The following is a 14525-nucleotide window of genomic DNA, read 5'->3' as shown; positions in this document are numbered from 1 at the left end:
GCTTCACTGTCAGCTGATGTTTCAATGCAACAATGCTTCTGGCTTAGCAGGTCCACCTCCTGCTGATGAATCTAGATCAAACAGATGTATGAGATAAAAGGATCCTATCCCTTCTTTAACCTCTTTTACCACAGATCCAAACTCCCTGTTTAACAATGTTTATTGGTCAATATTAAAGCATTGCCTATAAATTAGATTCGATACTACACACTCATGATTCCGCTTTTATTTTGTTCCCTTGACTCACGCTTTGTTTTCTCCCTCTTTCCTTCCTGTTTGGAAGGAAAACAGGCTGGAGCCAAGCAACCTCCAATGATCAACCTCTAAAGGTCCCGTTTTCAGTGACGCTTCGGATTTATTTTCTGTTTTCTCCTTCTGGTTCGGTGACGCCTTTTGTTGTATATTTTTGTATTATTTATTTAATTGTTGGATTTGACTCGCTCCAGCCTCCAGTGACTCTTTCATCAGGGCATTTGAGTCCCACCCCGTGTCTTGAACCAGTACATACTCACTTTAATAAACTTATTGTGACATGAACATGAAGCCATCTGACCTCTTCATCTTGTATTTAGTCTTTATCATTTCTCTCTCTCTTCTTTTGTGATGTTCATGGGTTAAAATGTCTTTTTTTTCTCAACCAGCAGACCACTTTTTTTCTCTTTCTTCAACTAAACCTAACTTGATTTTCATCCCAGCCACATCCATGTCCTGGTTGACCACACCCATGAACATCATTGCTCGTCTTCTTCAGCTTCTATCTCCAAGATTCTTGGTCCATCACTGTCTCACCTCTGCATGTGTCCAGACTATCTGACCTCCCTTACTCCAACTACTACTCTTTTCTAGTCACATACCGAGTGCTTCCTGCTCATACTGTTGAGATATCAAACAAGATGGGTCGAGCACTTTAACCTAAATCTGAATCTCAAATCTCAAAAACCCATAGCTAGTACAGTATTTAACCTCCACTATATGACCACAGGCCATTTAAAGTAAAATGTGTACACAGAAGCAGTAAGTACTCATGAAACATTGCTTTTTCCCCACAAAAGTCTGTCGACCAAACTAACTAACTGAACTAACGACAGTATTACTTCCACCTTTCTTGAAAAGAAATTCTGAGCAGAATTTTAGAATTTAAACATTAGTAGTAGTATTATTAGAGTCAAATCTCCACTGCTTGAACCTCCTCATATCATATATGAACGTATATATGAATATGTGTTTTGTTCTCTCTCAGGAAATGCTCCTGCCACACAATATCTTATTTGAGATTTTCTGATGGCTCATGAATTCTGTCGGCCGCTAAGGACACATTGCCTATTTAAATTTGTTTCTATCATAATTGAATCCCAACTTGACGCTGTAGTACTCGGGATTGACTCGGGAAGGGAGCCGGCGAGACATTAATCATGTTTCAGACAGCTTCCCTCACGTCCGCCTCACAGGGGACGGGAGTTATTCTTCAACTTGTATTTATGACAAATATATTTATCATACGAAAGTCAGGAGGGAGAAAACAGAATCAGGTCTGGTCGAAGCACTAGACCACTTCTTCTCTTTCACAGTACAGTGGATCCAGCCAAGAGAGAATCTGACCTCAGGATTAAAATCGATGGAGAATGCTGACGGAAAAAGTGGTCGGAGCTCAAATTCTTTAAGAGTCTCCTTGAAGTTGAGAATCAGAAACGCCCAGTGTTCCTTGTTAGCGTGTGTCATGTGTTATTTAGGAATCACTCAAATTCAGTTTTATAATTTGAGTGAAGGCATAGTTTTTGCTGGGAGACGCTGCTGATGAAAACTGCTTTCAGTTTATGACTCATTATGACTAGTTGCTTTGCCATGTTCCATCATCAACAATTGGCCATTCATCACTTGAAATGATCCCTTCAAACCGAGGGGGCCCCGGAGCTGACCTGAGACAGCAGCAAGATGAAGTGTGGGAAGATTTTCCAAGATACCAAATGAATAAAATTATGATGTCCGCACTTTGTTTCTTTCCGTTCCTTTTAGTATTTGTCTCCGCGTTCTGCCGTGTGCTTTTATTTTGTTACTCCTGGTTGTTCCTGTTTCCGTTTCCTGTCTCCTATCCAGCTTTACAGTCAAACGCAGCTGAAGCTCACATCTCCTGATCTGTCCATGGATATATTCCCCGGGATGCCAGCTCCGTTTGCCAGATGGTTGCTTTTCGCTCCATTAAGGCAACTCTTCCACGACTCCCGTGTTCTCGCTTTCCACCCTGACCTTATCTAGATTTTCCTGCGCGCTTGAATCCCTATTCAGCCGTATCCTTAGTTCCTCGCTCAACTTTTGTTTTCCTCCCTGACTCCATTCAGTCCGCGCGTGAGCTGTTATTTAAAGTCGCAATTTTTAGTTGTTTCTCCGTGAAGTTTATCCCTCGTGTGCATGTATATCCCCACCACCGAGCACTTTCTGTTCATTGCCACCTTGTGAGCTTAACTCCGAGTGTGTTTTTTGTTCTCCCAGTTTTAGGCTTGAATTTTAATTCGCCTCTCATGTGTTTTCAGATTATTCCCCAGTCCCTGCGTGCTGTTCCTGGTCCGTGTTCTGGTTCCGCCAGCTCTAGCTATAGTTATTTGTCTGTCTTTGTATAACGTATTTCATCGATTCAATGTCTGTAATTTAATCTAGTCTCTCGTACCTTCTGTCGACCAACACTTCCTGCACTTGGGTCCATTCATCCGGAATCACGACAAAGATGACTTAAAAACAATGTTTGATCGGACAACAGGGATGTTTTAGTCACAAGAACGACTCGTCCGTTTGTTCACTTTCTCCTTATATCACACGTGAGTGACCTGAAGGGTCAACCGAGTCGGACAAAATTGACAAAACAACATTAATGAGTATATTGTTATTTCTTCTCAACACACAACAGTCGGCCAGCATCCAGGCTAACGTTACTTCTAACAGATGTATCACCGCAAAACAGAAACAAAGTAAGAATATAAGCGCTGATGCAAGAGGTTGCAGAAACGCTGGCATTTCCAGAACGTCTCCAACACTCGATCTACAGTAAACAAAACACACCACGGCAGCCAATGACGCTTACGTTGTCTTTACACATGACAAAAGCAAAGCGTAAATTCCCAATTCTTAGGGACGTCAATGACTTCTCACTTTTAAAATCATTATGACTAGTTGCTGGAATCAGCAATTCCTGAAAATCTCATCGAAATCCACTCCTCAGTTTTCTGACACGAAGATAACCTCCTCTGCAGAGGGAGTTCATAAGAAAATGGGTGAATAAATCAAGCTATTCAGGTGTACTCTATGCACGCAGTGAACATAATAGGAAATGTTCAAGAACAAAAAAGTCCTTGCTGATGCCACTCAGGTGTGCTGTCAGTGATGCAAACGGACAGAAGAGTAAACACGGGACAAATTGTGCATCCAGCATGAACACACAGCTCCAATTCCCAGATATCCTTGTCACTGGGGTGTGAGCCAGCTGGGGACTGCAGGGATGGATGTGACCTTGTCCTGATCCCGTATCGGGCAAAATACCCAGGAAAAAGAGATGAGGGTTCCAAAAGAATGTTTGGACATATCCAACTTTGCTTTTAATCTGATCCTGGATGTATTTTATCAGACAAATGGTGGACCACGCCGCCTCCTGAGTCTGTGAACGGGAGGTGTGAATGAGAAACTCGACAGTCAAGGGTGCCAAAGCTAGGGAGACTCGGAGTTGGCACTGCGCTAATACGGGGGGAGGGGGATTCCAGGCCTGGCAGTGTCTGCCAGTCGCTGCAGAGGGACCACAGCTCATTGACTCTTAAGCTGTCTGTATTATGCCAAGACATGTATCCTGGAGGGAGCACGGATTGGAGTTGAAAGTCACACAAGGACGCGGAATTAGCCAATCGGACACTCATGTGCTGAGTTTGCTTTAGCTGTCGTGGTTATATAGCTTGGCCTTTCCTCGGCTTATTAGCCAATCCATTTCAAATTACACTTTTTATAGCGTCGCAGTAAAGTTTACGATCGAAGTTAAATACTGAGGAGACACTTCTAAATGAAAGGCTTGATGAGATAATAAATATAGATATTGTGATATTGTTTGTGTTGTCTGACTGTGAGTGTGTTTCCCGACTCCCGCGATGTGATATATGTCTCTGACGCGGAGAGATGAATTACACCCTCGCCTCATTTCCCCCCCCTCCCCTACTCTCCTTCCCAACCTTTACACAAGGTGACCTTGCGTGTAACATAATTTACAACTGAATGACATATTTGCCGCTCACAGCGCTCAGAAGCAGCATGGACTCCGCTCGCGCTGTGACATATCGCTTAACTGGTCTGTAGGACTAAATGGCACAATTCAATGACGGGGAATTGTCTTCTCTTCCATATGCCGAACATCTGCTCTGCTTTCACTGACGCTTCCTGTCGACATCCACGCTGCAAACAGCCACGCCGTCGATGCCTGGGTAAACAAACACAGATGCCGCTCCGCTGTCATCAAGATCCGCAAACTCATATTAATACAAATAGGAGCTGAGCTGCAGCCACGCAGCGCCAAGTGATACCTGGCTATTTGTATTTAACACACAAGCCAAGTCCCCCTTCGCCTTACGTGACTCCTCTTGCGGTACGAATCACTGACAGCACCGGCCACACTGCCTCTCCTTATGATGTGAAATATTGATTTGCATGTCCACACTTATCACCACGCCTCGGCTTAGCTGTCAAGTTCATTAGGAAGAGGCGTTTTTAATGGCCCTTTGATGCCGAGCTCGTGGCATTAGTTACGGCAGAGGTGCAGGAGGAAGAAGAGGAGGAGGAGGAGGAGGAGGAGGAGGAAGTCCCTCAGGGTGAAAAACAAAGAGGAGAGCCGAAGCAATAACACTGCTCACAGAGGAAAGCCAAACATATTAAAGAGTTGGATAACTTCTTCTTCACTTGCGAAACAAAGCTAGAATTACGCTTTCAAATTAAATTCCATTGATGTCTTTGTTGTGTTTATCCTACATACGGCACAAAAAAAGTTTGTTCCTGTCGACATCCCTTCCTTCTTTTCTCTCACCTCTCCAAATCTCCCAGGCCATCTGTCTGCTCCACCGTTCCCCTCATGTTATTATACGAAGATGCTGCCCACACTTTAATATCCTGACTTAAAGCACATTTTAATCGTTGCATTTTGCTTATCTTATCTACTTCAGATATTATTTCTGAGGTCATTAGGTTTTCCACTTTACTAGACTTGAGGGTGTGGTGATCAAAATAAGAGCATAACTGAGGTTTCATTATTTTTATCTAACAGCCAGCTTGAAGTAGACAGGATATGAAGGTCCAAGGTGTTAAGGAGCCCAGTCAGTGTCTGACATGTGTCAGGTTTAGGGTTAGTATCCTGTTTGCTTTGGAACAGGGTGGTTGAAAACAACAGTTGTCAGGTGGACATCCTTCCTCTGTGGTGTTTCATTGAGAACATCACCACAACACCTCCACAGGGCTCAACTGGATCATCTGGCATCCTGGCGTGGCCCCTCTTCCCGCTCACCCAATGTCTGCAGGGTGTTATTTCAGAGCCCAGATGATGTCTCTCCCACAGTTCCAGAGCTACCGACTGGCCCTTCCTGCAGCTCCAGACAGAGCTTTGATGGCTTGACATTCGACCTCAGACTCCCATGCCCTTGAGGAGTCTTGATGTTCAGTGGCCAATGAACGCCCTGCATCATAACATCAACACCAGGAACTATGGTACCCCTCCTCCATAGCACCAAACCCTGCACCCATAGGCCTTGCCCACAGCACCTTCCAGGGTGCTCAATATATACACCCTTTGTAGTGAAGGAGAAGACAGCACCAGGTCTCAGGTTGGAAGCATGGTGTCTACCACAGTCAAAGCAACTCAGTCTCCTCTTGCCTCCATCCTCTGCTGCCCTTCACCAGTCATATCTGCACCTTGAACGCCAATGTTGTTTCCCCTTCCGCATTAGATACAGCCATAGGAATGTCAAATAGTAATCTAAAAATAGCTGTTTGTGAGGATTAGCACTTTATCTTTACTCCCAGGACTGAATAAACAGACATCTTAAATACCCAGTTCTCCCTGTTTAGGAACTTTTCAGGGGTTTCTGGAGCGTGTCAGCTTCCTCCACCTAAACTCATCCACCCCAGTCACATCTATTTCTGCCCAACTTTTGTTGGGTTCCTGCTGTCTAACTTCACCGAAGGCTGACTTTGTCAAGTCAGGAGGAGGCTGGAGAATTGAAAACTCAAGGATGTAAAATGATTCTGCTTTTAGAACTTGCAAAGAACATTTTATCATTTATCTATACCTTGGGTTTTTTTTTTTTTTTAAAGGTTACCATCAACTCATGTTAGCGCTTATGTTAAAAGAAAGCTCACCATGTACTTGTAACAAAGTAAGAAACACCACGCAAGAGACTGTATGGAACGTCACTCAGCGGCTATTCACGCAAACAGAAGTTGCGCGGTGAATGAAATGACTATATTTTCCAATTAGTCATTTCAGCATGAACGCGCTCTTCTGCTTCACAGAAGTGGCCGACAGCCTCGCCTGAACATTAGTGCGGCTCAGAATGTGTTGAAGAAAGAACGGGGCTTTTATTCTGTGATTTAAATTCGGCAGCAGGATCTTGAAAGCGTTTCACCTTCATTCCAAAAGGTTCTTCACAACTGGTTGTGGATGTCTCGTCGAATTACCCAAGTACAGTTCTTTTCATTCACGGTCTCTAATGTCAGGTGTTGAACTACGGTTCGCTTTCATGTTACAAAATATTGAAACAGTTTATATAAAAAAAGCAACATATTCTGGGATGACTGCTTTTTTTTCTGAAGGCCATAAATATCTTATGAATGAAAGTGTTTAAGCAGTTTAGCTTCGTGGAACTTGTGAACTGAAGCAAATTTAAGAATTTTAAAGGAAGGAAGGAAATGCGGTATATTCCACGATAGCATGTGTACACCCTTTAAAAACAAATATCTATGTAAATATTGCACAATTTCAAACTCAAATGAACACAGGTTACTGTGCACCATTATAAAAAAACAATTTAAATAATATTTAGAATTACAATGAAATATAATAATGTATATCTTTATGTATATTACATATATATTTAAAGTATATCAATTTGAATAAGATATTTCATCTACATTCTAAATATATAGTGGAACGTTGGAACACATCAGCGAGACTGTCATTGGCTTAGATCGCGTGACTGAGTCAGACATTCACTTTTGAAACGCGTTGTTTTCCTGACAATTTTTAAATAGTGGGAAATGTAGTAACAACTCTCTACACAGACTTCAACGGAAAAGTCAAGTAAGTGGAAAGGCATCTCACTCAGGATAGTTAGTTCGCTACATTTGGTTGATCCAGAATGACACTAAGTCACACAAGTTCTCACCGCTAACACTTCGTATGTTCACGTCTAAGTGTAGTGTGTCCCGACACCGCTGAGACCGAGGGCACTCGCCACTTGATCCCTTCAAACTGAGGGAGCTCCCGAGCTGAAACAAAGTGGTGAGATGAAGTGTGGGAAGATTCCCAAGATACCAATTGAATAGCATGACAACAGGGACACGTTTTAGTGACAAGAACGACTCTTTTTTTTGTTTACTTTCTCATCATATCGGACGTGGGTGACCTAAAGGGTCAATCGTGCCCGACAAAATTGAAAATACAACAAAACAACAGTCAGCTAGCATCCAGGCTAACGTTAGCGTCGACATACTTCAAAAAGATGTATCACTGCAAAACAGAAGCAAAGTAAGAATATCAGCGCTGATGCAAGAGGTTGCAGAAACGCTTGCATTTCCAGAACGTCTCCAACACTCGATGTACAGTAAACAAAACACACCACAGCAGCCAATGACGCAAAGCGAAACGTCATAAAGTGCTGTCCCAATTCTTAGGGACGTCTATCACTTCTCACTTTGTCATCGGAGGGTACTCAAAAACAAGAGCTCTTGTTAAGGGTGCGAAATGCGATTGGGCCTAAAACTGCTTGCTACAAAAGACACTATACGTCAGGTAACGCTTCACCTTGAGACAAGACAGGAAATTCCACAAATGAGCCCGCAAAAGAAATGATAGCTTTTCATGTGAAAGATCTGAAGGACAATTCAAAAAGGTGTGCCGCAGGACCCTTACCTGGCCCCTGCCCGTTTTTACCGGGCTACATATAGAGAATGAGGCCACATGTTGTGTGTTCTGCCTATTTTTTCACTTACAATGCAATTTTTTTTTCAAATATAAAACAGAGAACATCAATTCCTCTTGATTCTGTTTACTGGGCCTCACCCATCAGAGGTATCTGAAAGACTCTCCAGAATAATGACTCACTTTTGTCCACACCGTAATAACAGAACCCGAGCCAAACACCCTGAGAAAGTTTCACACAAATCAAATGCTGTTGATAGTTGATGCCTCTGTTTTCCCCACTTTTGTCTGCCTCTAAATTTTAGAAGCCACTGCAGTCAGACAGCAGCAGTCCATCATGAACCGAAAGGGACGCGTGGCCTTTATTCTCGCGAGCGTGCTCCCTGACAATGTCTGAATGAGTGAAGAAGAAATCTACGGAGACAACAGAGGGAGGTTGATAGGGTGGAAGAGAAAAGGGCTCAGAGAGAATGGGGAAAACAACAAGACAGGAAAACATGGTCCCAAGACAGAATGACGGAAAAGGCCACATCACCATCAATGGGAAAACAGCGTTTGAAACCACCTTTTGTCATCTTCCCGGCTCCTGGAAGTGACACCTCGACATGAAAGCCTCATCGTTCTGTGAAGCGCGCGAAGAGAGGTGAGTCACAATATGCAATTGAACACAAAGAGGCCAATTCAAACACAGCCAGACGATGACTTATATCATGGGCTCATGTGGACAAAGGAGGAGGCGAAACAGAGGAACCAGAATACGCTACTGTTGCTCTCCATTACACCCTCAGTTTCAAGTCTTTCTTTAACCCCTCCTGTGTCCCACTTCTGAAGATTTGCATCATCCAGCCTAAACCCCCGTTTATTTATTTATCTGGATGGAAATATGGGTCACGCTTTCATAGAGGCCATACATTTTTAATAGTTTTGCAGCTTTAATTCAAATGTCTGCGAGCAGCCCCTGTGAGCTAATCTGCGACTCAGTACGAAGTATAAATTCGGCCCAAACGACAGTGACAATGCGCCTCAGAGCACTGCGTCTTTCAAAGCCCGGGGATGATAGAATACTGGAGCTAATGCGGCGATTAAAAACCATCCTCTTTTCAAATGATATTCAAGGTGAAGAGAGGACAACAGCTGACTCAAAAAAACACACTCCTTTTCTCCTTGTTCGATGTTTGAATGGAGTCATTCAAGGTGACGGCATCAGCCAGGACGCCACTGAGCCACAAGGATGCAGGTTGGAGTGTTCAACCGATGAACACTGTGCTGTGGAGAGTCTCTGTGAGGAACAATTTTGCTGCACATTTATCTCTTCCGTGTTTGTGTTGATCAGCGCAGCGCTATTTGTAGAAGGCATGAGCGAGCCCACAGGCTGGAGCTGGCCTTTCCCTCCCACTGCATCCGCTATCGTTTCTATCTCTCATCGCTGCGGAGAAATGGAGAGTCTTGTCTCCGCTTGGTGATTACGTGATATCAGTGTCTTGAAAATGGCTCTTGTAAAGTCAGTGGGAAACAATCTATTGAAGGGGATGGCAACAGCGGTAAGTTGCAACATTTTTTTTTTTTTCCATGTAAGTGGTTTGAGAAAGAAAAACAAATAAAAGCAATTGATGCTTGTGGGGAGTTTGACTCCAACAGATGACTCAGATGATGGGAGTTCTAAAGCACACTGTGGCAAAGTGCGGCATGTGGCTCTCTGTCCAGATCGGATTGAATAGGAGATCACAATTGAAACAATTTAGGGCCATATTTTCACAAAGAATTTATGAAATAAAATTTCTTTTGTTTACCTTTTGAGTTCCCCTTTTAACAATTGAAACCATGTCAAATCATGTATACTTTTGATTCTCTTTTTATTTATTTACATTTAAATTTAAATATTCTCTTTATTTTGATCTTTTTTATTATTGTGGGTTTTTTTTTTTTACTTTTTTAAATACAGATTTGTTTTCCCATATATTTTTCTTAATGTCTTCCGATCGTACTTGAAAATGTTTTTTTTAAGAACTGAACTTTTCCCCTGAATGACTCTTTATTTATTTAATACTGTAAGTTTTCCTACGACCCATCCTCACTGCCATGGTGTAATATATTGACATTGGGAAAGTGGACTTTTGCATCACATACTGACAACAAAGGCAGCTTTCAGCGTTGCGTGTTGACACATTGTCGGCAGAACACGTAAAGAAAAGACAGAGTTGGGGTTAGGTAAGCCGTCACTCGCCAGTATAGGACGCAAAAGACAACTTTCCCAACGTCAACATATGACGCCATGGCAATTAGGAGTTGTTGGTTTTCCAATAACCCTGAGGCTCCTTTTCTTCGTCCCTTCTTTTGCCTCAACAGCCCCTCACAACAGTCAGAGTACCACCTTGTTTCGAAAGGAAACGTACTGGACTCTGCAGAGCATTATTGCTCGGAACCGAAGAGGCCAACCACCACTAGGCTTGTGACGATAAAACAGACGGTCATTCATTAAGGCTGCGGCTCAAGCAGTGGACAGGCTTTCCAATCAGGACCTTCCTCAACCTCTCCTGCAATTTAAGCCGATGAACCGGACCACACAGGCCACCCTTCACTCTCTGTCCATCAATTCATGTTGGGTCCCTATTAGTGCTAAGTAGATTGACCTCTTTCACTTCCACTTTTCCACTATTTATGGTCACTGCCAAGCGCCCTTTATGCTTCTGCAGTCCTCCTTTCAGCTTCACCATGGTATATACTCAGAACCACAATGGAATAAATAAGATAAGCAGAAGACAAAGACTCGCTAGTTAGCACCCAGATTTCGTGTCTAGTTTGTGAAAAAAAATACTGTGTGACTGTGGTGTTTTGACACGTGCTTTCTTCCTCTGTGTTCGTCTCCAATTAACACATGGTCCGATTGTCACGATCGGACATGAATAAATCTGAGGAGCTACAACGCTTGCTGAAAGACGGTGTGACACTTTCTTTGTTTCATTGGCTACAGATACAGAAACGTGTCTGAGGAATAACAAAGCTCTTGATGAACCATAACAGCCTTGGCTTCTGTAGTTCCTGGTGGCTGCTGGTGTGAAGGACAGCATTAATCTTCCACAGCAGAGAGCTCTCACAAAGTCTCTTCTGTCAACGTGTCCCTGACTGTTGTGGAGAACTGAAGACTTTACCATTTGCAAGTGAGTAAAGTACAGCATGCAGCCATAGATTGTGTTTCTGGCTCCCCAGCGTGGAAGCCGGTATTTGTTATTGTGAATAAACACTTAAACATGGAATGGATTTATCAACCTCATCGCCAACACGGGTTATCACAGTCTATTCTTTGTGAGGACTTTGCCATTGAACTAGAGAACTTGCTTCAGGACCTCAACATTTATCATCTCTTTTTTTTTTTTTTTCTAGTCATGGGCAGATGAGGTATCAAGAAACAGTATTGCAGGGTTCATGAAACAGTGACCTAATTTTCAGAGGCCGCTAGATGGCGCTATTGGTTTAGACATGATATGAGGTTTTATTGAATTAGTTAGACTTAGACTTAGACTTGACTTTATTGATCCCTTTGGGATGACTCCCTCCAGGAAATTTACGTTTCCAGTAACAATAGAGGCAAGAAAGGGCATGCAGTTAGGAAGAGCATCACACAGAGAATAAAAAAGAAATACAAATGAAATAAAAATAATAATACTAATAACCTGGAAGTAAAAATACAATTGAAAATAAAATAAGATTAAAAAAAAAAATATATATATATATATATATATATATATATATAAATAAAATAAATAAAAAGTTAAAAATTAAACTAGATTAAAAAGGGTTATTGCACATTGAGATGGGTATTGCACGTTGTAAAAGCAGGTGTCCATTACTATGTGGTAAAGCGTAGTGTACCCTACTACTTCCTCCCCCCAAGTGAGGAGTTGTAGAGTACGATGGCGTGGTGTACAAAGGAGTTCTTAAGTCTGCTGGTCTAGTTGTCCAAGTGCAAACATTTGGCAGCCGACAGTGCCATCTGGTGGCCTCTGAAAAGGAGGACACTGTGTCATGAAACCTCATCTACCCATCACTATCTGATACCTACCGAACAACGAAAGTCAACAAACCCTGAATGTTTTGTCGCTGCATAAGGGAAACTGGTTGCAGCCCCAGACACTGTAGAATTGCGGAGAAGTTTCTAGCAATGGCTCGGGACCAACTACAGAGGGTCTTGCAAGGCTTAGTAAGTACAATTTAATTTCCCCTTTTGGGATTAAATAGGACAAGAATTCATTCAGAGATGATGTTGGTATAATCTAACCTTATGTTTAGCCCGAACCCAGGACGTAACCGGCATGTACAAACCAGGAAAAGGGGTGTTCCAATCTGCGAAAATGGGAATCCCATCTGAACTGTGGATGCCGTTGGTTGATAATGATAAAGCGGAACATAAATAACTATTACAGTGTAAAGTTTGTTGTCTTATTTTTGAGACCCTACGAAAATATTTGTGAATTTCTGATCACAATTTTCTTTGATTTCTGCATCAGTTACTATTGTACTTTATACCGAGCAGAAAAGTCCAGTATCATTTTTAAGTGACATTGTAAGATCAGATTTGGTCACCTTAAAAATTCTGTTATTTAAAAAAACGTAACAGTTCACAGATGATGCAGGCAACAAAAACCTCGCTAGAAACACTGACAATGTTAAATATAAACCCGTTAACTCCACAGGAAGTTTGTGCAAGCCACTGTAGCCACATTATCCATCCTCAGAAACTCTCGCAACAAAACGAACATCTGCCGTTTCATAAGTTCCACGCACAGGAGACGAACTAACATGCTCTCATTATTCTGTCCGGCAAATCAGGCACGATGACAGCAAAAATGAGTTAAAGAGGATTACGTGTTTTGGGGAGTTCAACCAGAAACATCTCAATGTCACTTCAGCGAAGAAAAGCAGCAACCCAATCAGAATAAACGCTTCACCTCCATCAGCCTCGATTTGAGATTCAGTGAGCGTGAAAAGTGTTTTCGATGACCGTTTCAAATCATCAGCATTTCAGGCTAAAAAGGTATGAAGTGACGATTCGTGAGTACAGTGTCCTAGCATCTCCGTCTGGAAGGAGGACCTGGGGCAAATCCTGGACACGACGGAGAGATTATGTCTCTCACTTGACCTTGTAGGAGCCAGGAGATTTCTGGAGTGAGGGAAGTCTATACCTCTTTGTTTTGTCTCAGTCACTGCGTCCCAACCTCGGCTACGCATAAGAGAATGGATGAATGTCACTTTTGGAAAGATGGGATGGATGAAAAAGATCATTTATTTCAAAGTTGTTGAATAAAACCCCCAGAAATTCCAGAGTAATCCAGTAACTCCAACAGCTTGCGACCTGGTTCTTGTAGTGGACTGTGTCCCATTTCTGACTTGTTCCTCCTTTGTCTTGAGTCTTTGCTTTTTCGTTCTTTTTGGTCAACACTACATCTGTATGAATATTTTCCCCGAGCCTCTCTCCGACAGGAATCAAAAAGGAAAAACCAAACTGAAGCGTGTGCCGTGGAACTTGAAATCCTTTTCTTTATTGAAAGTCGCAAACTGTTATGGGATCAGAAACATCGAGAATTCCAAAAGTTTACGGTAAAAACCCTGTATGATCATGCCGTCTTTGATATTCCAACATACCACCATCACCATATATATATATATATATATATATATATATATATATATATATATATATATATATATATATATATATACAAAGCACAAAACAAACAAACAAATCACTAATAGTGTAAACAATACCAAATGAAACGCAGCAACAAACTCTCTATCTCTTACTCATAAGCTCCGTCCTATTTTATTAGCAGCCTCTTTATGAATGTGAATGGAGAAACAATAGAGACATACTGCCGGTAGATCTTAAAAGCAATTGCCGTTCCTTGAAGCTAAATTCAAATTCCAAAAGTAATAGCTGTGCTGTAAGAATCGAGAGCAGATGTTCCTCAATAACAGCGGTTTCCCTGGCAGAGCAGAGAGGTATTATTTATATTGAATGGATTAAACGGGTGAAATCAATAAATGTCAGCGCTGGATGCTTGTCAGAGCAGAAAACATTCATTTCATTCCACACTCCATCAAACAGGGAAATTGTTGACGGAGCACATTTTAAGCACTGTAGCGTTGAGATGGGTTTCGATTTTAAGTGCCACACCTGAATATTTTAACACTAGTAAAATAGCTAATATACAAGAGTGTGCAAATATTAAAAAAAACATATTTTTATGTTTGTAGATGATGAATATTAATATGAAATTGGGCTTATTAATTCATAAACGGGCTGCCATTTCTATGGCCACACTGCACTCTCACTGCTGTGATGCATGGATATAAATGCATGAGTGACATGAAGCTG

The sequence above is a fragment of the Synchiropus splendidus genome, chromosome 9, assembly GCF_027744825.2.
Source record: "Synchiropus splendidus isolate RoL2022-P1 chromosome 9, RoL_Sspl_1.0, whole genome shotgun sequence".
Taxonomy (NCBI): domain Eukaryota; kingdom Metazoa; phylum Chordata; class Actinopteri; order Syngnathiformes; family Callionymidae; genus Synchiropus; species Synchiropus splendidus.
This window is presented reverse-complemented; position numbering follows the sequence as displayed.